We start from the raw sequence: 23,370 nt of genomic DNA on the forward strand, positions 1-23,370 counted from the left end.
GATGTGAATAGGCCACATCACCCACAACAACCCACATTTTTTGTTAATGCACCGACCTGCATCTTGCAGGACTTCCAGCCCCTTTTAAAATCTCCTCTAAGGGTCAGGTCCTCAAATTCTCTGTACTGATGAATCATTCCATCAGCTAGTTACCATGGTCTCCTCCATTTCAGTGTACTCAGGTCACTAGTCGTCTTTTAAAAATGGGGCATTATTCCAAAAAGGAAACCTGCAGCTCTAAGAAAATAAACCACAGGTATTTTGAAGACCATTTTGACGACCTTATCAATAGGTATGCAGGGGGGCCATTTTATGTGTACTGATGAATCATTCCATCAGCTAGTTACCATGAAGAGTCCTCTCTATTTCAGTCTCTTGCTTGCTCATGTTCTCTCTTCATAAACCTTCCAAGAGGGCCTCACCATTGCTAATTCTAACTCCAGTAAGAACCCTAATTTTGTATATCTAAAGGGGTCATTTCAGAGCTCTCTGTATTGTCAGCCCTTGGGGAAATGTTCCGTTAGGTCACACTCTGTGACTGTGGTTGTAAGCCATGTGGTTCAGGCACTTTCTCCACATCACTCCTACACTGCTTTATGGGCTAAGAAACTGGAAATTTGTGCTGAAGCAAGGACACATAAAACTCTTCTTCATCTCTGGTGCCTGTGCATATCTACCCCCTTGCCCCATAATATGGCAAGCAGTATAGCACAAACAATACTGAAATCTTCATCCTTGAGCCAAGAAGCAGAAGTTGTCATGCAAATGGGTACCTAAGGGCTCACTAGATTTCCACGTCCTCATATATACCTAGATATGTGTCATTTCCTGTATAGTCCTTAGAGACCCTGATAGAGGTAAATGAGAGTCCAGATAAATTGCTTTATAGTATAAATTATAATAACTTTGAAATAGTTACATGAGTGTCTTTCACATTTGAATTTTTCTCTTTGAAAAAATATTTTGGCATGTATGTATTATACCAATATGTGAGAATGTGCATATAAATCAGATACACAGTAGTGTAAAGTGTGTGTATATGTATATATACACATGATGCAAAATGGAATGATACATACATGACTGATTTGTGTATATGAATCAAACAGCATGGTGTACGTATGTTTATATATGTGCATGTATGCATTTGAGTCAAACACAGAATAATAAAATATACATGTGTATACGTGTGTGTGTCACAGTAGTGCAGTGTATATGTGTGTATGAATGCAACACGGTAGTACGGTGTATGTATTTGTGTGAATCAGACACAATAGTGTATGTGTACGAATCAGAGGCAGGTGTGTATGTGTACATATGTATTTTTGTGTATGATTTAGACACATGGTAGTATAATGTGTGTGTGAGAGAGAGAATATCAGACTTATAGTAGTATAATTAGAAAAACACAGGATAAATGAAACTTATGTTGATTCCAGAATATCAATTTCTATATGACTTTGCACAAATCACAAATCTTTCTAGGCATCTTTAGTAAAAAGTGAGATCTTTACTAGCTCGAAGTTCTTTTATGGTTTTGAAATTTGATGGTCATAAACTACCTAGCCCATTCCATCACTGTGTGAATCATTATATCTGTAATGACATTAATAGTTGACCTTTCAGCATGCAGAATCTCCACTGAATCTTTGTTTATCAGCCTCCGCAGGAGAGAGACATAATAACTCTAATTTCATGGTTATTTCTCTGAACTATGCCCAAAATGGCCCTGGTTTTTATAATTAAGGGAATCGAATACTTCCTTGGCTATCCTATCAAAATCAAGTTTTCTAAGTCATTGGATTAACGTAAAGAAAAAATTGCAGCAATCTATGTCTCACCTTGTTAAGGCTACGTGGCTCTATAATACCTAACTAAAAATGATTGAGTGAGGGAAATCCTTGAAGGCAATGCTCATCTTTGTTGGCAGGTAGATAGTACTTGCCATATGCTAGATACTCAGCAAATATTAATGGAATGAACAAATCATTGTAAATTGCATTTTAAAAATTCATTCTCATATATGTGCCCATGTGTTCTCTGAAGATTCCTGTGTGAGGTTTTGGTTGGGACTGGTGGAGGGAGGTGATTTCCTGCCATCCTGTTCGCAAGATGGCAGAGCCATTGAGACGCTGTTTGTGACGGACACAGAGGGATTGAGGGGTGGTGGGAGTAGAATGTTAGTGCTTTTCTCTCTTTTGGGAACAGTGATTGCACCCCTTTTAGAGGAACCATCTTAAACCAGTGAACCAAATTATTTCATTAGCTCTATGTCCATACAATCATATGGGAGCTTTTTCTCCAGGCATAAATCTTGTGTCCATTGGGCACTGAAGCAGTTAATCTAAATGCTCTCTTTCGGAATCAAAGTGCAGTGTGGACGTAGCACTGAGTTATGATGCCAGAACATCAGAAGGTCCTATTTTTTCCATAGAATATTCTCTTCCTAGCATGTGGTATCTATAAAAGGAAGTGAAAAATTCTAAAAGGGAAAATTATAGACATTATAAGAAAATTTGGTATTCCAATACAGAACGCCTTTTCCATTGCATGAATGCCTTACACATTTTTTTAAATTTTAAAAACCATTTAAGCCTTAATCATTAGGTGTAGTGGTAATTAACTTTTACTTCGATACCTTATGCCAGCTTTCTTGTGCAAAAGGAGTAAACATAAGAAATAGGACTTCAAAAAATTTGATTATCCGTTATCACAAGTATTCTTCAGAAGACATTTGGCCCTAATAAAATGAATGAAATAAGAAAATGTTATATAAGGTTGGCATACCCAGCAGTTTTGATGTCCTTGACGTTTAGCATAAAAGAATGCTAATATAGACTCTGGATGCTTGATATTGGCTATAGGTTAGCTTTTTCAGTTCAGGCCTCTTTGCAGGGTTTTGAAATTTTTGCATGAGGTTTGTGCTGAATTTAACCTGACAAAGGAGGCTTCCTCTAGAGTCAAAATGAAACTGAATATTCATATTAGGGGTGGTGGGGAAAGAAAAAAATGTCCTCCCATCAGAAGCAGACTGCATGAGAGTTCTGCCAACTGGCCTGTTGGTGAGAACTAGTGAAGTCATCAGTCCGGAGCTATTTTAATACACTGACACGGTGCTCCAAGGAGCTGGAGGTGCCGCACGGAGGAAGCTCTGAGAGAGAGGTTTTCAGAAGCAGAAAATTTCCCTGCTGACTGACAGCATCACCATTTTACACCGACTGGGATTCTGACATCTCTAGGAAGCGTGAGCGCTTGTGTAATGGCCCAGGGAGGAGGAGGGTGAAGAGGATTTTTAGCTTTTATAGGCTATCTGAAGCAATGTCTCAATATCAAGATGCCGAGACTGTCTAACAGAATGGGTTGCCACGGGTAAGGGGAGTGGGGATGGTGGAAGGCTGGAGATGAACTTTTTTGTTTATAGAGCAAGATGGTTTCTTTTCCTTTTTTCTTTTACTCAAAAAGGTCACAAATGCAAAGCCTGCCCTTTTGCTGACACAATCCTGTAGGAGATCATGAGCAAAATAAAGGAAGTGTGACATATATCATATATAATTTATCAGTGTATTGAAAACAAACTGAATACCATGCTGGACAGTAAATTACTTTAGAACAGGCCCAAAGTGGGAGACTATCCCGTTAAGTCGCATTTTTAAACCCTTAAGAAAAAGATCTATTCCTTGTGAAAAAAAATTTTTTTAAACCTGAAATATATTTTAATATTCTGATTATGAACTCTGGCCTGTGGACTTGGTCACTAAAAGATCCTTCAGAAAAGCATAAGTGAGTATTTGATTTGAAAACCGGATGCTGTTTTAACCACTTCCGAAACCATCCAAAAGTGTACACAGAGCTTCATCCCTTTAGAGACTTAGAAAAAAAGTCCAGATACATCAACCAAATGGAGGTGAATTTAGAGATAATGAGATACTGCATTTGAGTGTAAGAAATTAACTCTTTTTCAGCTTCATTGATGGAAATATTTTAAATCCCCAAAGTAAGGTATTCTCTGATAAGTAGTTTCCTGCAATAGGGAGCGAATCAAAGCAGACACTTTTTAGCATGAGTGCACTCAGGGGTCATGACTGTGAAGACTGCCATGATTCAACCCCTATTGAGCAATGGGAAGCCAGAGACAGGAAGCTGCCTTGTTTATTAGAAGTAGGGTAACCACAGTCTCAGACAACCGAGGAAGATTCTGCTGGTACTTTCATTCTGAATAGCAAGCCCTAGTGCAAAAAAAAAAAAAAAAAGCCTAAGTATTTGGCATAGGTGTTTCTGTATTACTAAAATGTACAGAGCTTCTGTGTGCTTCTTAAAATTTTTAGTTAAAAAAGGCGCAACCCTTAACGTTTCTTATTCACTAACAGTTAAAGATCAGAATTGCCTTGGGATTACAAGGAAGGTGAGGGAGGAATTGCAGAGTAATTTTCTATTTGATAAAATTTGGGGTACAATTTGGAGCTTATTCAATTATGGATGAAGAAACTGAGACCCAAAAGTGTCTTTCTTACTTGAAATCTAGGAAGTATCTCGATTTCTCTAGGAAATATCATGGAAATTAGATTAATGAACCTAATTGAGAGTTACTGTATGTCCAGTAATAGACTTGCCATTTTGGGGGGGGGAAATGAAGAAAAACTGCAATGTGATTATATTAAAACTTTGTGGGATGTAATTTATCCCTTCTCTGATACTTAGAGGGTACTTGAAGATTCATGAAATTTGGGCTAGTTTTTAAAAGCTGGGCTTGAAATCTAACTCACCCATTATCGGTGTGGGATCCTGGGCAAGTGACTTAATGTATTTGGGCCTCATTTTCCTCGTTTGTAAGATGAACTTGATAGTAGAACCTATCTAAAAGGATTATTGTGGTGTTTTGAAAGAATAGATCTTGAATGTTTTAGCATGATGCCTGGTTTATAGAAAGAACAAAATAAATGTAGACTGTTGTTATGATGACCAATACTGTTACTTTGTTGTACGGTATCCTTCAAGGCCCTCATTTGAAAGATTCATTTTCATTTGTGTCAGCTACACAAGGGACCAAGGACTAGATTTGGTCCACTGCCCTCACCCCTGTACACATTTTCCTTCTGGTGGCCTGAAATACATGCTCTTTGAGGAATTAAGGTCAAGACATTAAAACCTGTGAATAGGGATCAATGAACATTTCAAAGAGAGTAGATCATAGGACTAACATCTCCAAGGTCATAGTAGCAGGTTTTATTCACAGTCATTTTGTATGTTCAGATTTCCCATTTTCTTCTTTTACATCTTACTGTGGGCTGTATATGGATATGCACATACTTTCATATATTTTTAGATGTTACTTTTGCATGTATCATTTAAATGGTGATAAAATTAGGAGATACATTTATTTGTATCTGTTTTACAGATGAGGAAACTGAGGCTTTAAGAACTTATCAAAAATTACCTAGAGTTAAGTTAGCCACTTTTTATTTCATTTTTTGATTTTCTTCTTCCCTGTGTCTCTGTATCTCCCCACATCTCCTCCTTCCTCCTCATTGTGCGTCCTTGGCTTCCTTTCCTTTTTACCCTTCATCTTTCTCTCTTCCCTTTGCATGTTACCATTCCTCTCTTTTATTTTTCCTGATTTCTCTGATGGATAGCAAAAATAACTTTTAAGGAGTTGCTGTTAAATTTTTGAATTTTTATGCCAATAATATGTTTTCTTTTAAAGGTGTTGAATTAAGTTGCAGTTTGTGGCCAGTGATTTAATTAGTCTCTCCTGTGTGTCCATGACTAGCTGATGGGAAGAGTAATTTGCTCCTCTTGTTTAAGAGATGGATGCCACACATTGACAGATCTTGAAAATTACCTTCTTCATTGATAGATAATTCAACTTATACTGAGTGTTCTGGTTTTAAAAGACCTCAGAGGAGCCACCCATTTGACTGCTTTAAATCTGTCTTTTTGGTATAAAACCTGCTGTAAGGTACTCTCTGAGAGTCCAGTGAAATGAGCCCCTTTTCAAAGGTAATGGGAGGAGATCAGAGTTTTCTCTTGGTCTGTGGGGATGGGGCAGAGGTTGTGGATAGCCGGCCCCTCAGCTCACTGTCTCCAACTGGCTGCCCCCGTTGCACTTTGTACCCACCTACACACACACACACACACAGACAGCCCCTTGCCTGGCTTTTTTTTTTTTTTTTTTTTTTTTAATGAAAAGACCATGTGGAGTTGGCCTTAGCTTTATAAGGGAAATAGAAAAGTTAGAAGTTCAGGAACAAAAAAGCTTGAAATTGGATCCTAGCCCATGTTTTTTAAAATTCCCTCGTCAGGATTCAACAACTTGTGCCTGGCAGCCCATCATGGTCTGGAACTCTCTTGCTCTCATGAATGGCTCCCAGCAATTTGAAAAAAATAATTCTGAGCTCTTAAGTTATGCAGAGCACTATAACTTGTCTCTGGCCCTGGTGACCAGACCCAGTTCTGGACCTCATTTTGCTAATGTAAAGACAATATTTTCTAACTCTTCTATTTCCCCCTTCTTTACTAGGCTCCACAACGGAGGGGGAAGAATGCAGACTTTGTTACACGGAGTTGAATTTCACTCCCCTTCCCTCCCAGAGGAGGCAGGCATGGCTTCTAAATATTTTCCCACTCCTCTTTACATGTAGAATTAAAGCCAAAACAAATTACGGTCATCTTGGCTTTTTGGTTGGGTAGATTTTTGATGAGTTGGAGTTGATTGTAACTTTGAAAGAACATTTTTTAGTTTGACAAAATAGTTGGGTAGCACAGTTTTCATTTTCACAGATTACTTTTCTGATCCTATTTGTAGACCAAAGCATGGCAAATACTTGAATAAGTTTCACTTCTTTCTGTGTAGGAAACTGTTCATGTTAAATAGGATTCTTATGCACTCAAAGGGATATACTGCATAATTTTACACCTAGTGCCGTATAAGTTGGATTTCTTACTCATCACACAACATATGCAGTGTTATTAATCTTTACTGTAAGTAGAATGACAAGTGAGCAATAAAAGCAGGCCTTAAAAAAAAACTACCAACAAACATACAGGGGGAAAAAAAAAACCCTTAACAGATGCTTCGGAAAGAAGTGACAGTCAGTGAAATGTGGGTTACATGTATGTTGCATAACTGATGCACTGATGTGTATGCTCAATATGGTCCTTGGTTTTCACTTCCGATCACAGCGTGGTCTTCGTTCTTTTCTTCTTCTCGCTCCACTCTTCTTTCCTTCCTCCCCCGCACCTCCCACAGCTCTTCAATCCTATTTAAACGTCTTCTCTGGGTGGGGACCCCTTGACTTCTCTTCCTGTGCCCTCTTCAGGCAGGTGTTGTATTTATCTGTGTCTGTGATCCCAGGCCCACCCATCTTTGCTGAACAGGGTGGAGAAGAGCTTTCAAAGGTGGTTGGCACTGATCACGCGATGGTTCCTGTTTCCTTTGCCTTTCTTGCCCATCTGTACGATCCACTGTTGCTTGTAGGGTTGTTTTGTCTGTTGTTATCCATGCCTGCTCTGCCAACTGCACCTGGAACTTGTTTCTGGGCCTTATGCATGCAGCCATTTATCCTGGCCCTAGCCTTGGTGCTTTATAGCTATTGCTTACTGGCCGCCTACTGCCTAGAACAACTGTGTTTAGGGTAAATTGATGCTGTTGTTTTTCTTCCAGCTGTCACCATTGCTTATCCATACCCTCCTGTGTTAAATGAAAAATATTCTGTGGACACATCTTGACTGTTTCATGTGCTGAGGCTCAGTGAGCCCTGCCTGCAGAGACGTTAAGACCAGCCCAAAGGCAGAAGGACTTTGTTATATCAACCATGGAGAGTAGGTCAAAGGGTGTTGATTATGCCCACAATTTGTTTCCATACTCTGGAGATGAGCATTATATGGTCAGTGATAGAGAAACCAGACCGACTAGGGCAGGCCTTGTTGCTTTCTACTGCATTGTGTTGAGAACTGAGAAAATAAAATTTACAAGTAAACTCAGATACTCTGATAGCAAAGGAAATACCTTTGATTTGTTATTGTAGCCCACCAGCACAAGGCATTGTTTTTGTTTTTGTTTTTCCTTCTAATAAATTGCTTTGCAGCCAGGGTTTTGCTTTTTAAAAACATTTAAGTGAAGGGACTGGGTTTGAGAAACTGATGTCTAAATTTCCGACTTTGTTGTTCTTAAGACCACAAGGCATTTTGGTGGGAAAGTAAGGGCAGAATTTGACTTATTAAAACTTCAAGTTAACTAGCCTTTGGTAGTTTTTCTTAATGTGATTTTTCTGTTGCTTTTTAAATATTTAGTAATGTTGTCAATGGCTGGTATCCTGGGACTTGAGATGTCTTATTCACTGTTGCCCATTCTGCTACATGCTCTTGAGCAAGAAATTTAACTTCTCTTTGACTTAACTTTCCTGTCCATAAGATGTTAATTATTATAATTATTCCCCACTTGCTTCATAGGGATGTCAGGATGCTTTGGTATAAATGCTATGTGTAAATACAAAGTATAATATTATAATGGGCTTTTAATTTTCTTAAACCTCAAATCTTTGCTCACTAATTTTTAATTAGGATGGATATACATTGAAAATGTTTAAGCTTATGAGCCATTTTTCTCAATAAGATCATAGGCCTATTCCTTTTGTTTTTGTTTTGAGAAATGGGGGAAAAAAAGCAATTCTATCAAGAATGGAAGGTACTCTCTAGTGGATGAAAGCCCCTGATGTTAATGTAGTCAGTAAAGTATATAGGCGCACTAATATGTTCAGAACATCAAAAAATTACGTGAACAGGGAGGCCACACAGCTGAGAGAATGGGCATGGCAGGGATACTGGGGCTCTGATCTTGAAGCTGTTTCCCATTAGCTGTGTGCTCCTGGGTAAGTCATGGGTGGTTTTCTCCTTAGTTTGAGCTTGTTAATTTCAAAGTTGCCTTGTGTTCTGTCTTCTTAACACCCAGTATCCATTCCCTGCCCTTCCTTGCCAGCCTCCCTGTCAGCATCAGGTCTGGGCTCCGCCCACTGTAAAGGAGGTGATACAGATGTCCCTCAGTGTTACTGTTTGTGGGACTTCGGTTGCCGGTGAAAAAGTCCAGCTCCTGACGATAGTGCCCTTAGTGTTTTAAAAAATACTCCGTATCATGTATAAATTATCTTGGGCCAAAGCATCTAGAAGTTTAAATGATCACACTGAAGTAGTTGCTTTGAATTCTCTGTATGAATTGTCCCAGCTGTTCTGACTAGCCTGGTGGTTTTTAATTTTTAGAGTTAGGGGTCAACTTTATAGTTTTTTTTTTTTTTTTTTAACCCATTTTGGTCTAAGAATTTTGATGCTGTGAGTAGTCTGAAATACCTCTTGAAGATAATATGGGAGCGGTTTCAAATTCAGTGTACCTTAATTATATTTTATATGATGGAATACATGGGAAAGTTTACTGGGATTGGGATTTTATAAAAAAAATTTATGACTCAAATTTCTTATAATTAATAAATAAGCCTTTAAATATTCATAGCAACATTCTGTACCCATTAGTCCCACAAAGTGAATTTATCTCCAGTTTCTCAATGAATATGAGTTTCTAGGTCCCATTTTGCCCTTCATCCTGACCAAAATACAGACCTGCCAAAAGATTTTCTCTTTTTCCTCCATGTCGTTTTCCCTCTCAACAATGAACTGATACAATTCTAAGCAGTATTTTTAACATGTTTTTTCATCCAAAGAGATTTATGTGATAATTTTAAGCTTTACAGCCATTCGTTTTACTTATGGAACATCTGTTGTGTGCAAGGTCCAGTACCCAGGTGTGTCACCTCCACCTTTTATAAAGCATTGTTCCGGCTGTTCCCAAAGCCAATGGAGGCAGGATGTTGAATGGTGAACAGCACCAGCCTCTGACTGCATGGGTTCACATCCCGTCCCACTGCTTGCTCAGCTTGTGACTTTGGGTAGTTTTTCCTTCTCTGTGCTTTAGTTGTCTCATCTGTGAGATAGGGATGGTAGCCCTACCTTGTAGGATTGTGGAGAACATTAAATGAATTAAAACATGGGAAGGATTTAATGCCCGACACACAGTAGTCCTTGTCTATTATTATATTATTATTAGCAGTTGTAGGTAGTAGTACTGATAGTGGTAGGTGGTATTTCTTGCCATCCGTGATCTTATTAAGGTTTCATGGAAAGTTGAGAGTTCTATCTATTACAAGGAATATGTGCTAAATATAAATGAAGTATGTTTAGATATGGTCAGTTTTTCACCACAAATGGCCAATGAAAATTTTTTTCTCTATAAATATTTAATAGCTTATATAGGAAGTGTGCTTTGATACTTCAATTATTTTAGGTATTTCAGTTTATTATAGCAGGTTTGCTCATTGTAAACATATGGCCAAAAAAAAAAAATCTAGATATTAGAGTTTCCTGATTGATACAAGGACTTTCTCCTGTTTAGGTTTAAGTTAATCTACATGTGCTTTCTTAATGATTGCTGGTATGGCTGTGGTGGATGTAGAGTATAAGGCAGCCAGGCAAGACTCTGGAGGTGTTAGAGGGAAAGCAAGGCTATCGATTGGCAGAGATGATGAGGAAGGGCCTAGAGCCAGGAAGTGGAGTATATTTGGTAGTTTATGAGGCAGAAAGGAGCAGAGTACATGCAAGGGAGGGAAATCCAGTTGCCCTCCAACTTTTATCTCAGCTGTGGTAATGGAAGAAAAGGAGACACCGGGCGGGGTGACTTTATCTAGAGGTGGCACATTTGAGTCTGCCTCATTCATTACTCATGGCTGTGATGTCCAAGTGGCATTCACTTTAAAACTTTGGAAACTGGAATGGAAATTTGCTTCGGGGGAAGAATTCTTCCTTTGAATAGTGTGTGTTGTGATCTGGTCAAGATGGTGGAGCACGGTATTGGGCAGGGTAGACAGCCTGCTTCCTTGGCTGGTAACTTGATTCTCAGCTTTGATAGATGGACCCATTGCCATTTCCTTCCAGGGAGTGTCAAAAAACTTATTTTTATTAATAGTCTTCTCAAGAGTGGGGCTAGTAGCAAAGTTAAAAAAGTTAAATAATTGATTCAAAGATGTAATTCTCAGAATTACTCAATGGGCAGCATGTAGGCAAACCATGAGAACGCCTAAGTGTGGCAGTATATCCTAGAAGGACTTACACAGTGTGTACCGTGTTTCTGATCTAGTTTAATCCTCATAGTTACTCTGAGAAGTTACTGCATCTTCCTTTTTTAACACATAAGGAAATGGAGGCACAAAAATATACAATAATTCATTTTGAGTCAAACAGAAGGTTTGGGAGCCAGACATGGAATCCTCATCTTCTTATTTCAAATTCTCTTTTCTTTTTTATTTGGCCTCACTTCTACTTCTCTCTACTTGATCCTAATTCTGTCTGTCTGTCTTTCTCTCTTTTTTGGGGGGGAGGGGAGGGTCGGTTTGGTGTGAGTGGTGATGGTGCTTTTGCTCTTCTGATGGCCGTTGAGTCCATCACACTCCTCAGTCCACGCTTCCCCTGCCTTCCTGGTGCCCGAAGCCTCCTCTCCTGTTTTGCTCATTTCCCTTGCTTTTTCTTCAGTCCCCATTTCCACTCCTCTTTCCATTTTCTGCCCTGCCCCTCACTACCAGCCAAGCACACTTACCCAGGTCCCTGAAATATGTCCCTTGATAGGTAGGAAGCCTCGCAGAGTCACCCATGGTGTTTTTAAGTGTGTGTGCTTAGTTTTTATAAGTGGGTCTCTGCTCTACAACTCATTTCTTTTTCTTACCGTTTTCCCCCAATACTGTACCTTAAGTTCTATCTATGTTGCTATTAGCTCTCACTTCTGTGTAGTATTCTGTAACATTCACCAACCACAATTTATTTTTCCATTCCCTCACGGCAATCTTGAACGCCTTTAAGTCCCAATACTACAGTGTTGCCTTAAACATTTCCAAAAATGTGTCCTTGAGTGGAGATGCCCGATCATACGGGGCATAAACATACTTCATGTCACTAATCACTGCCGTATTTTTATTTTTATTTTTTCCAAAATTGCGCTAATTTAAATACCTACCAGCTGTCTGTAAAGTTTTCCCTTTCTCCAAACCACTGCCTGAACTGGGTATTATTCTCCTCTCTAATTGTCATTATCCTGATAGGTATAAAGTAATATCCTGTTATTTTTATGTATTTACTTGATTTCTGGTGAGTTTTAACGTCTCCCCTCACCCTCTCTCCCTCATTATAATACCCTTGCTGTTATGGAAATTCAGACCCTTATTAATTCTTACTTGAACTGTTGAAATATTCTGACTGGAGTCTCTGCCTCTCACTCCCCAACTTCCCCTGGTTGCTAAGATTCATCCTCTTAAAATTGTCACATGGGTCCTCTGCTCAAAATCTCTAATGGGTTCAGTTCACATCCTCTTTGGTATAAACTCTTCTTGTGTAAATTGCACCCCCCCCCCCGGCCGCCGGCACGCACACACACTGTGGTTGGTTTCAGAGTGTATTTTTGGTCTTGACCCCCACAGCTCCCCATGGCTGATACATATTAGGTCTCCTCACTGTGCGTTACTGCACGTGGAGTGCCTTCCTGCTTCTGTCAGAAATCCTCTTCATTTTGTCTTTCAGTTTTGATGTTCTTCACAATTTTGTATGCATATAGTTTAAACAGTCAAATTGACCAACAGAGCTTGTGAAGAAAAAGCAGCAATTCTTTGCTTGTTTTCTCCCCCCTGTTTTTCCATCCTCTGAGGATTTTTTCTCAATGGTTTTTCAGGTTCTTTTGATTTTTAAGCATCGTATCTCTAAATAACTTGTATAGGCTGCTATTTCTTAATGTTTCCTTTAGTGTTAACCCTTCTCTGTGGACTTGCGCATGTGCAGTATGAGGAGTTAGCTCTTTCCCTACCCATGCCCCCAGCCAAACACACAGCTTCTCTGTCTCTCCCACCTACCTGTTTCAACACTGATTAAATCAATATTAACTGTTCACCTAATTATACCTACGGAGGTGCTACTCACAGTTGTGCTGTGTACAATGATTACTTTATCTGTCCTGTAAATTTATCATCTGTTTTTTCTTTTTTTTTTGGTTGGTTGTTCGTTGAGTTTTGAACATTCTCATTCCTGCTTAAATCCCCGACTTCTCTCTGTGCATTCCAAGTCATGAAAAAGTTGTGTCAGGTCCTTCTTGGGGCCTTCAGCCCCGCTCTGTCTTGTGCACAACTCTCATCCTGGGGCCCTGCTATCATCCTTTCCCTTCCTTGTGCTCTATGTCTCCCTCTCTCCCCCTTCCTCCTCCTCCTTCTACTCCCTTCTTTCCTACGCATACCCTCCTTGAGGAGCAAGGTTGTAGGAGAGGGAAATGACTGACATCTTGCATGTTACTATCTTCGCCTTTATACTTCATGGATAGTATAATGGCGTCTAGAATTCAGGATTGAAAATAATTTTCCTTTGGGATTTTAAAGGTATTCCTCCATGCTACCTTCTGTTTGGATGACATTATGATTCCCAGTACTTTTGTTAATGACCTTTTCTCCCCTGACTCTTGAGTTTTCTGTCTCTGAAATCTTGTAATATGCGAACAAGTGTTCTTGTTCCAAACGTTCTGAATTTCTCAATGATGTGCCTTTATGTGGTCTCTTCTCATCAAGTTTTGCAGGGTACTCAGCTGGCCCTATTATTTTGTAAATGATAAAATGTAAATCCTTGTTTTAGAGACTTTTTTTTTTCTAATACAGAAATCTCTTGTTACCCAAATTCATTCATTTCCTGGGTTCAGATAGCAAGCAAGCAGGTAGGGACATAATCTGAGGATCCAAGGGACTGTTTCCTCCAAAGAGTACCATCTCAAAATTTGTTTTCATCATCTATTCAGTTCTTGAAGTAAGGGAATGAAAGTGGGGAGCAGCGGGGTGAGGGTGTCTCTGTTTGGTTGATGCTGTCCTCAGCTCCATTTTCTGTTTTCTTTTTAACTCCCATATTCCGATGATGGATATTCTGGGATGAAATGCCAATGTTCTTATTATTTTGCTCCTGTTTTCTGTCTTTTGTTCGACTTTCTGAAAGATTGTCTTCATAGTCTTCCTATAGTTTTATTTTCTCACATTTTAAAAGTATGTATTTATTTTAGAGAGAGAAAGAGAGCAAGTGGGGGAGGCAGAGGAAGAGGGAAAAGCAGACGCGGCACTGAGCACAGAGCCTGACGAGGAGCTCGATCCCACGACCCTGAGATCATGACTTGAGCCGAAATGAAGAGTCAGACACTTGACCAACTGAGCCACCTAGGAGCCCCAATCTCAGTTTTCTTACTACTGTATATTTATTTATTTATTTGAAGATTTTATTTATTTGTCAGAGAGACAGGGGCAGGCAGAGGGAGAAGCAGGCTCCCCACTGAGCAAGGAGCCCCATACGGGACTCGATCCCAGGACCCTGGGATCATGACCTGAGCCGAAGGCAGATGCTTAACCCACTGAGCTACCCAGGCGTCCCTTTACTACCGTATTTTTAATTTCTAAAACATTTTTTTATTGTTTTTGTTCTTACAGTAATCCTTTTAAAATGGCACCCTCTTCTTGTTTTTTGAGTGCATTAATCATCTTTGTAATCTCTGGTTGGAGCACTCAGTAGATTCCTGGATGTTTTGAGCTGGTCTGTGAGCATCTCAGCAGTCACCGGCTGGGCTACTATTTTTGAACCCCTTAGGGCAGGAAATATCTTTAGGCTTGATTTTAGGGCTAATTAGGTTCTCTACAGAAGGACCTTCCAGACTCCTGCTGACAGGTGTAGGCCAGGTATGCGGTTTGCACCCTGAGTAAGAAGAAAACTGGGTATCTTAACACACTGTTCCCTCTTTCACTCTGTTTTCTCTGTGATTCCTTCATCCGCATGGTCTCCCTGATGTCTCAGGAGAGGCCCCAGGTTTTACTTTATGCAGGGAATAAACTGCTAGTCTTCCAGGATTAGGAAGGGTAGACATCTGTGTTCACTAAGGTAGTGTATCTGGAGATCTGACAAATTCTTAGAGAGACTGTCAACCAGTCTCCCTTGTTTTAGCTAAATCTTACCCCCATTTCTAGAGTCATATGGAGCTGACAGCTTCCCAGATTATGGAAGGTTTTTTTTGGGTAAGTCATATTGCTTCTCGGTTTTCCTCACAATTGGCTTAGTTTTATTCAGCTTTCTAGGGTCTGCTAAATCATTTACCTTTCTTCCATCTGCTTTTTGCCTTTCCAGTTTTTTTTTTTCCTGTTATTGACTCATCTCACATTCTATGCCTAAAGAAAAATCTATTCCTTCTCATCTTATTTGAATTGGGAAGAGAGCGAAAGTCAATGTGTATGATCAGTCTGCTTTTTCTTTACCCAAAAGTCATATTCTTCTTGGTCATTTGAGTTTCCCTTTCTGCCAGTCATTTATCCGTATGTTTTACCAGGTTTTTCTATTGAGTTTCTGATCTTTTTCTTTGGAGAATTTCTTTATATGGTCTAGATTTTAATCCTCACTGAATTTATATCTTTATGTTAACAACTTTGGGCCACATGATAAAGCTCTACTCCCAGAATTTTAATTTTCCAAAATGTGAAATTAGATGTTAATATTGCTGGACTCTAATTGTGCATCATTGTTGTGTGAGATTTCCAGAACTTTAGTACTACAATGATTTGATGCCTTAAAGTTTCTCTCACTCCCTTTTAAAAAAAAAAATACAGTCATTGAAAGAACACCTATTATGTAGCCATTGGATTTGTGTGAGCTGTTTTTGTTGGAAATTATAGAGACCCAGCCGTGGCAGAGGCTGATTGTCCCGCAATATCTGTTCTTTCCTCCTTCTATGATAATGGAATTTTTCCTTGTGTGCCTGGCTGCCCAAAGTAAAGATGATATTTTCTAGCCTTTATGTGTAGCCAGGTGAGTTCCAGCCAGTGAGATGTAAGTGGATGTAAGCTTTTACAAGCCTACATTTAAGGTCACCTAGTGCCTTCTCTTTGTTCCGCCTCTCATCCTTTCTTTATTTCCGTTGTGTGGAATGTTGGTAGATATGATGGCTGGAAGTCTAGCTGTCCTAGTAAACCAATAAGATGAAGTCAAGCTCTAGGAGTGGGGGTGCTGTGAGCTGCCGTGTGCATGGTTTCTATAGGACTTAGGGGAGCAGAGCCTCTGGTCCAATGGTTGTGCCTGACTTTGCATTCTGAATGTCAGAGACGGAGACTATAGTCCTGTCCAAGCCACTGTCCTTTAAGTTTGCCGACCCTTGCAGCTGTATCCAATCCCGTCTGATAGCCCAACTCAGACGCCTAATCAAAGACCGATTCATGGTTTATTGGCTTATGGAATGGGTTCATCTAAGAGGTGAAGCTGTTTTTAGGTACTGACTTATGCAGCAGTTCAAATTATGTCATTGGTACTCTGTTTCTCTATTCACTTTTCAGGTTTGTTGCTTCTGCTTGCTTTATTCTCAGATTATCAAAATATGGCCACAGTATGGCTGCTGGTTGCCTCTTTTATAGACATTTTATATTCTTAGAAGATGAGCAAGCAGTTTTTCTGATAACAGCCTGGTCACCCATTCCCTAAATCAATCAAGGTGACCAGGGGGAGAGTATTCAGATGGGTTAGACCAGGGTCAGTATATACAGATGCCCACTCCTGGGCTGTAGGGGAGGGGACATTCTTACCCAGACACGTGAACTAAGCATGATTTTTCTGGGATGAAGAAGAGCTGATTCTGAAAAGATGCTGGGAAGATAAGTGTATGTCTCGTTGCATTATATATAATTAAGCTTCATATAGCTAAGATTTTCAAAACCAACATATATGTTAATTTCTTGTTTTTTTTTTTTCTGTTTTTCAGTAGTTCTTTCCAAAGAAGGTGAAGAATGTTTAAATAACTTACAGGAGAATCAATGACAGTAAAGAGATAAAAAAATAAAATTAATACCTATAATTGTGTAGCAGGGGAGTGTAAGTGTATTCTTTGCCTATGTAGAAATATAGTAGTAAGATAATCAGATGAAAATATCTGTGGTAATAGTGTTTTCTAAATAGAGATCATTTCTGTTAGTGATAATTAAACATTCCTTGTTAGAGTGGTTACAGTGTATCTCTGCAAAGGGTATCATCCATAGTCAAGAAGTGAACATCCTGACATGATCCAATTCCAATTTGTAATTTCTTATGCGTAACTTCTTTTTCTCCTCTGAGCCTCTCTGAAGGACCTATCCAGGTTCACCCTAGTTTCTTTCTTTGGGGGGGGAACAAATCTCTCAGAGCCCTTCAAAATAAAATGGAGTATGTTGTTGCTTTTGCAAAACAAATGGGGAAGTAGATTTATTTTTTAAGTACATTTTTAAAAAGAGGTATTGCAGCCTGTGAACAAAGTACTTCCAGAAACTTTCATACCTTTATTGAGATATATATAAAAAAAACTGTATATAATAATTTGATGAGTTTGAACATCTGCATCCACCCACGCTACCATCACCTTTTAAAAATTGTAATAAACATATCTATCACCTCCAAGAGATTGTGTCCCTCTGCTTTTTTTCCCCCTCCCTTTGTGGTAAGAACACTTAGAATGAGCTCTACCCTTTCAACAAATTTTTACTTGTATTGCTAACTATACTGTATTGTGCAACACACCATGTCGTTCACTATATGCACTATAGTGTAAGATGTCTAGAATTTACTAATCTTGTGTAACTGTAACTTTATATCCACTGAGTAACAATTCTCCTTCCATAAACTATTAAAAAAATTTAGCCTTGTTTAGGTGAGGTAGGCGTTTTTAAAAATAAACTTATTTTATTTTTTACGTTTTAGATTTATAGAAAATCGTGAAGATAGAATTCTCACATGCCCCATACCCACTTCTCCCTATTACTAGCATTTTACATTAGTATGGTATAGTTGTTACAGGTAATGAACCAATATTGATACATTTTTATTGATCTGAAGTTCATACCTGATTCACATGTCTTCAGTTTTTACCCACTGTCCCTTTTCTGTTCCAGGATTCTCTCTAGCATCCCACACTACATATTGTGGGCATGTCTCTTTGGCTTCTCTTGGCTGTGACAGATTGTCTGAATTTCCTTGTATCTGATGACCTGTTACCAGAGAATGGTTTTAAAAACGAAGATGTGGGTGCTCTGTGTGCTTGGTGCTGGTGAGAAGTTGCAAAGCAGGCTTTCAGTGATCCCTTTCAGTGATCCCATTGTACAGCTACAGAACTAGAGGTCCCAGATAGCACTGCCAGTGAGTGCAGAGGGCAGAAGTAGTTGTGGTCAGATTGTGGAACCAGAGGCCTTATTTCTGGGTAGTTTTCCTATTTCTGGGTAGTTTTCCTTATTTCTGGGTAGTTTTCCTCTGCAATTTGGGGACTGATAGGTTTTTCTCACTCATTGATCTTTTTGTGAGGTGGTTTATTTTCCTGGGCACTCTGATGAGTCATTTATCTAAGGGCAAAGTATAAGAAGTTTTTTATTAATGTTCTGACTGGAGAAGTTACTCATTTATTGACTACATCTTTTTTTTCCCCCCAGTTTGCCAAAAAGGCACAGAAATGAAATATGATCTAAAAAGTATTGTGTATTGAATAAGACTAGACGCAAAATTCCTTACAAGATTGTAAACATAGAATCCTTAAGCAGTGTTTGATGGATATAATGTTCTCTCACTCTCTCCTTCAGCCTAAACAGCAATTGCTGTGAGGACTTGCCAGATTTATTATAACTAGATCCATTGCCCAGTTTTTACAATTTTCGTCTTTATTGAAGACAGAAATATTGCCCTGAATAGAGAAATACAAACCTTCCTCAGGGAACTCTTCCCAAGAGAAAAATCTAAACCTGGGGCGCCTGGGTGGCTCAGTCAGTTAAGCGTCTGCCTTCGGTTCAGGTCATGATCCCAGGGTCCTGGGATGGAGCCCTGTGTCAGGCTCCCTGCTCAGCTGGGAGTCTGCTTCTCTCTCTGCCTGCCGCTCCCCCTGCTTGTGTTCTCTGAGTCTCTCTCTCAAATACATAAAATCTTTTCTAAAAAAAATCTAAACCCACCGTGTCTTTTACAATATATACTGCTTTTGTTTCTTTGCATTAATCAATCAATCAATGCTGTTTAGAAATGGGAGCTTGGTGGATTTTGCTAGTTGTCCTGGTTGAGGACCAAGATAATTGTATACTCTGAATTTATTTTAGTAAAATATCAAGAATCACAGAAACTATTATGAAAGCTGAGAGTGTGTACACACACACACACAGGTCAATGTTGATGTTTCCAGCCGGGACTGCCATGTGTTTATAGGAAGTCGGAATGATTTTTGGAGTTGTCTTAGTTTCATTGCTCCTGTGTCATCACAGAATGGCCCTTGATAGGCTTCTGTGAATTCTTTTCCTTGTCCTTTCCCACAGCCATATTTAGCCAGCACTAAACATATTCTATTCTTTTGAAGCATTTGAGTGCATTAATTTTTGATGTTTGAAATGGTTTAATCTGTCAAAAGATGAGGGTCTTAATTTTATTTTCCTTCTGGCCATTGGTGGGATAATTAGAAAAGCTTGAGCAGCACTAGACCCTTATTTCATCCAATCTTTCAAGTTTATAGACTTAATGAAAAAATAATATTTCACGAAGGAAATCTCAGTTTAACCTTGTGGAAAGGTTTTTCAGTCAATCTGTCAGACATTACTTATCATGCATGGAATCTTATTTACCTTTCTTCCTTTTTTTTTTTTTTTTTTTTTTTTTTTGGTATTTGGATGATCTTGAGAAAGATCCTGACCAGTCTTTGCTGCTTTCTTGAATCTCACATTCATATTTTACTCTATTTCTTCTTAGTTTGCCATGTCTCCTGAGATATCTATGTACTAGGAAGTCTTCCTACCAGTGGAGATCATTGTGCTGTCTCAGTTTTAATTTGTGCCTCAGTTAATGCTTTTCTCATATTCATTTAAATGCTTTATGAGTTCCTGTTCTGTGAAGCACAGATCTTATCTGTTTGATTGAATGACACATTGCAAATATTTAATGTTACATATTTATGAGGTCCTTCAGAATTATTTTATTACTCTTTTGGACATACTTATCAGGTCTTACTTAATTGATGTTAAGACTCAGCAATCCATTAAGTCTTTCAGTCAATTCAGACTCTGGCTGTAAGTAGGATTCATATAACCCCAACATTGTTCAACGTAGCTGAATCAAAACAGAGATCCTATCCTGGGTTTGCTTCTCTGGGATCTGTGGGACCCCCTGACCTTTTGATATCATTGTTACAGTAAAAACATGGAATACTGCCTGGCAGGGAGAGATGCTACCAGGTCAGAACCCTTTTCAAGATTGGGTCCTCATGCTGCTAATTGCACATGAGAGCCTATCTATTAAGAATTAGCCAGTAGATAACCTCATTCTCAATATTGAAGTAAGTTATTACTTAATGATATAAACCATCGTGTTACAGAAACTAATAATAGCAAACACTTGTATAGCACTAACTTAGCACATACATGTTTTATATGAAGAAGATACAATGTCATTATCTTTATTTTTTTTTTAAGATTTTATCTATTTATTTGAGAGGGAGAGAGAGAGAGAGTGAGCACAAGCAGGGAAAGGACAGAGGGAGAAACAGACTTCCTGCTGAGCAGGGAGCCCGATGTTGGTGTGGGACTCCTTCCCAGGACTCTGGGACCACAAACTGAGCCCAAGGTAGACCCTTAATCGACTGAGCCACCAAAGCACCCCTATTTTTTTTTATTTTTTAAAAAGATTTTATTATTATTTTTTAAAGATTTTACTTATTTATTTGATAGAGACACAGAGAGGGAACACAAGCAGGGAGAGTTGGGAGAGGGAGAAGCAGGCTTCCCGCTGAGCAGGAAGCCCTATGTGGGGCTTGATCCCAGGACCTAAAGGCAGACGCTTAACAACTGAGCCACCCAAGCGCCCTAAAGAGATTTTATTAAGTAATCTCTATAGCCAACGTGGGGCTAGTACTTAAAACCCCAAGATCAAGAGCTGCATGCTCTACCGACTGAGCCAGCCAGGCGCCCTGATCTTTATTTTGCATATGATGAAATTAAGGTGCAGAAAATTTATATACTTTGCAAATATTCACAAAATAACAAATGTGGAGGCAAGGTCAGACCAAGGCATTCTAACTCAAGGCATTCTGCTGAAAAACGTTACTATATTGTCCTGGGGTCTCTCTTACCCCACTTTCAGGGTGTGTGTATGTGTGCAAGTGTAAGTCAGTGATCTGGGGAATTTCATTACCATATCTTTGATTTTTTGTTCCTTTTTTAGGAAGTTGAGCATTGGAGACTGGTGAATTTGATAATGAATATTAGGAAATAACAGTTGCCGTCATCAGCTGAACTACTAAAGTTCTTATCCTTCTACTCATCAAAACTTTAGCCACGTTTACACAGTGCTTGAATTTGAGAATAAGTCAGTATCTTACCATGAATGTTCAAGGTCAGTTTCATCTGATAAATGTTTGTTTATTATCTCCTATGTATAGTGTCCCATCTGAGGCACAGTACTCAAAAAAAAAAAAAGATACATCCTTGAACTGGGTGGGACAAGGTCAGTCTTCTCCTTGCATAAATACTTCTCTAATAGATAGTTATGCGAGTAACTGCGCCACAAGGCATATGAACAGTACAAGGCCTATTGTGGGGGTTCAGAGATGGTAGAGTTAGGTTTCTTTGAGGAGGTTGCATTAGAGCTCAGTTGTAAAGATGGGACTTCTTTAGATAGTTGAGGTGGAAGGAGCAGTGAGCAAAGGTGCTAAGGAGGAAAGGTGTGTAAAAGTAGTTACGAGTATGGTTGGGTAAGATGTGGACGTGGTAGGGAATAATTTTTGAGATGTGGTTTAGGTTATATTGTGGATTGTATTTAATGCCATTCTGGATGTGGTGGCAGCGCAAATAGAAAAGGAGGGCTCAACTTGAGAGTCATTCTCGGAACCTATAGGATTTGGCAGCTAGTAGAATGGGAAAGGTCTGGATGGATGAGGAGAGGTCAGGGGTGATGTCAAGCTTTTAAGTCCAGGAGATTTTGTAGAGGGTGGAGGGAAATCAGAAGAGGTGGTTTTTGTTCTAGTCTGCTTTTCTGAGGCAAGGATTATTCTGATAGTTGGCATAAATATTTTTTTACTATCTCAGCTATTGAAAACCTGGGTTGTATGACATAATATTATATATAGGGTTTGTTTAAGGAGAGAGGACAGCTCAAAAGAAATTGTGGAGAAAATGTCTATTAATAACCATAGCTTTGTTATGTAATGCAGTCCATGTGTCTAAATGAGGTACTCAGGCAGTCTCTTCTTCAGGCTTAAGTGGTTTGAAAATAAGGGAGAGAAGTTTTAGGAATACTGATATTGGCACTGAGTTTATAGTACTGGGAGTCAGTTTCATTCCTGAAACTGTTCTTGGCTGGAGGGCGGCTCCTGGGGTCTCTAGAATCTTATGACCTGATCTGGGATGGCAGCGTCCAGGGCATCCACTCAGGGCATCAGTGTTTTTTAGTAGTGGTGAGTGGTCCAGATTGCCCAGTTCTGTATTCCTTATGCAGGCAGCATGAATCACCCCTTTCTCTTTTCCTCAGAGGTATTCTCTGTGATGGCATGAAGCCTGTTGACTATGGATGACCTGTTGAAGTTTTAGCACTGGGCACTATGACTAGTACTTCGTAGACTCAAAAAAAATATAAGTGTAAAGTGATGAATTGTTCCCGTAGTCTGTGACAGATTAAGTTTTCAGAGACATGATCTTCTAATGGCTGTTTATTAGGCAGAGTTTGATTTAAGGAACCTGTATGTCTGGTTTACCATTTATATATTTTAATATATGATACCTGTAGTTGAATTCTTTCAATCAGAATGTCTGCTCAACACCACACTTCAGTTTTGACATTGATGAGTGTGGTTTTTGAACAAGCCATGCTACATACTTTATACAATGACAGTTTAGGTAAGGCACAATTTTATATTGAATTTATGGACAGTAGGTCCTGTGTGAAAATTTTGGGGCATTGCAGGGTGGTGCTGGGGGTAAACCAACAGTTTTATGTAGTAGTATTTCCATTTTTGCCTCCCCTCGAGTCCAGTGGTCATCCAAGCTAGGGCTAAAAATATATGTAGAATTTTCATCTTTATCCTAATTGTATTATGTTTTTGAAACCTACATTAGTCCTTTAATTTTTGCCTATTTCCAAAAGTAAAACTTTGTAATAAATATTAAGGCTAAAGCATATTGGTAGTATCATTTATTTTTAAACTTTTTACAGAATTATGTTTTCTTATGTAGCATTTTTCAGATATAATATCAGAATTATGAGGGAACCCAAAGATCTGATTAGACCAGCTTGACAGAGAGACTGGATAAA

General features: G+C 39.0%; 1 protein-coding gene across 8 annotated transcripts in view; it reads left to right on the forward strand.

Moving 5' to 3' along the window:
- The window catches only part of KLF12 (KLF transcription factor 12), a 407,535-nt gene that overhangs the window by 63,980 nt on the left and 320,185 nt on the right, over window positions 1–23,370 (forward strand). Inside the window, exon 1 of one of the 8 annotated variants that reach the window (XM_073894446.1) lies at window positions 3,185–3,369. The exons of the other annotated variants lie outside the window; for them this stretch is intronic. The gene's annotated coding sequence lies outside the window, so the exon portion shown is untranslated. Of the gene's footprint in view, window positions 1–3,184; window positions 3,370–23,370 lie in introns of those variants that run through there. 8 annotated transcript variants of the gene reach the window in all.

This window comes from Callorhinus ursinus, unplaced genomic scaffold (assembly GCF_003265705.2).
Source record: "Callorhinus ursinus isolate GAN/ISIS: 27379988/994484 unplaced genomic scaffold, GSC_fseal_2.0 scaffold7, whole genome shotgun sequence".
NCBI lineage: Eukaryota > Metazoa > Chordata > Mammalia > Carnivora > Otariidae > Callorhinus > Callorhinus ursinus.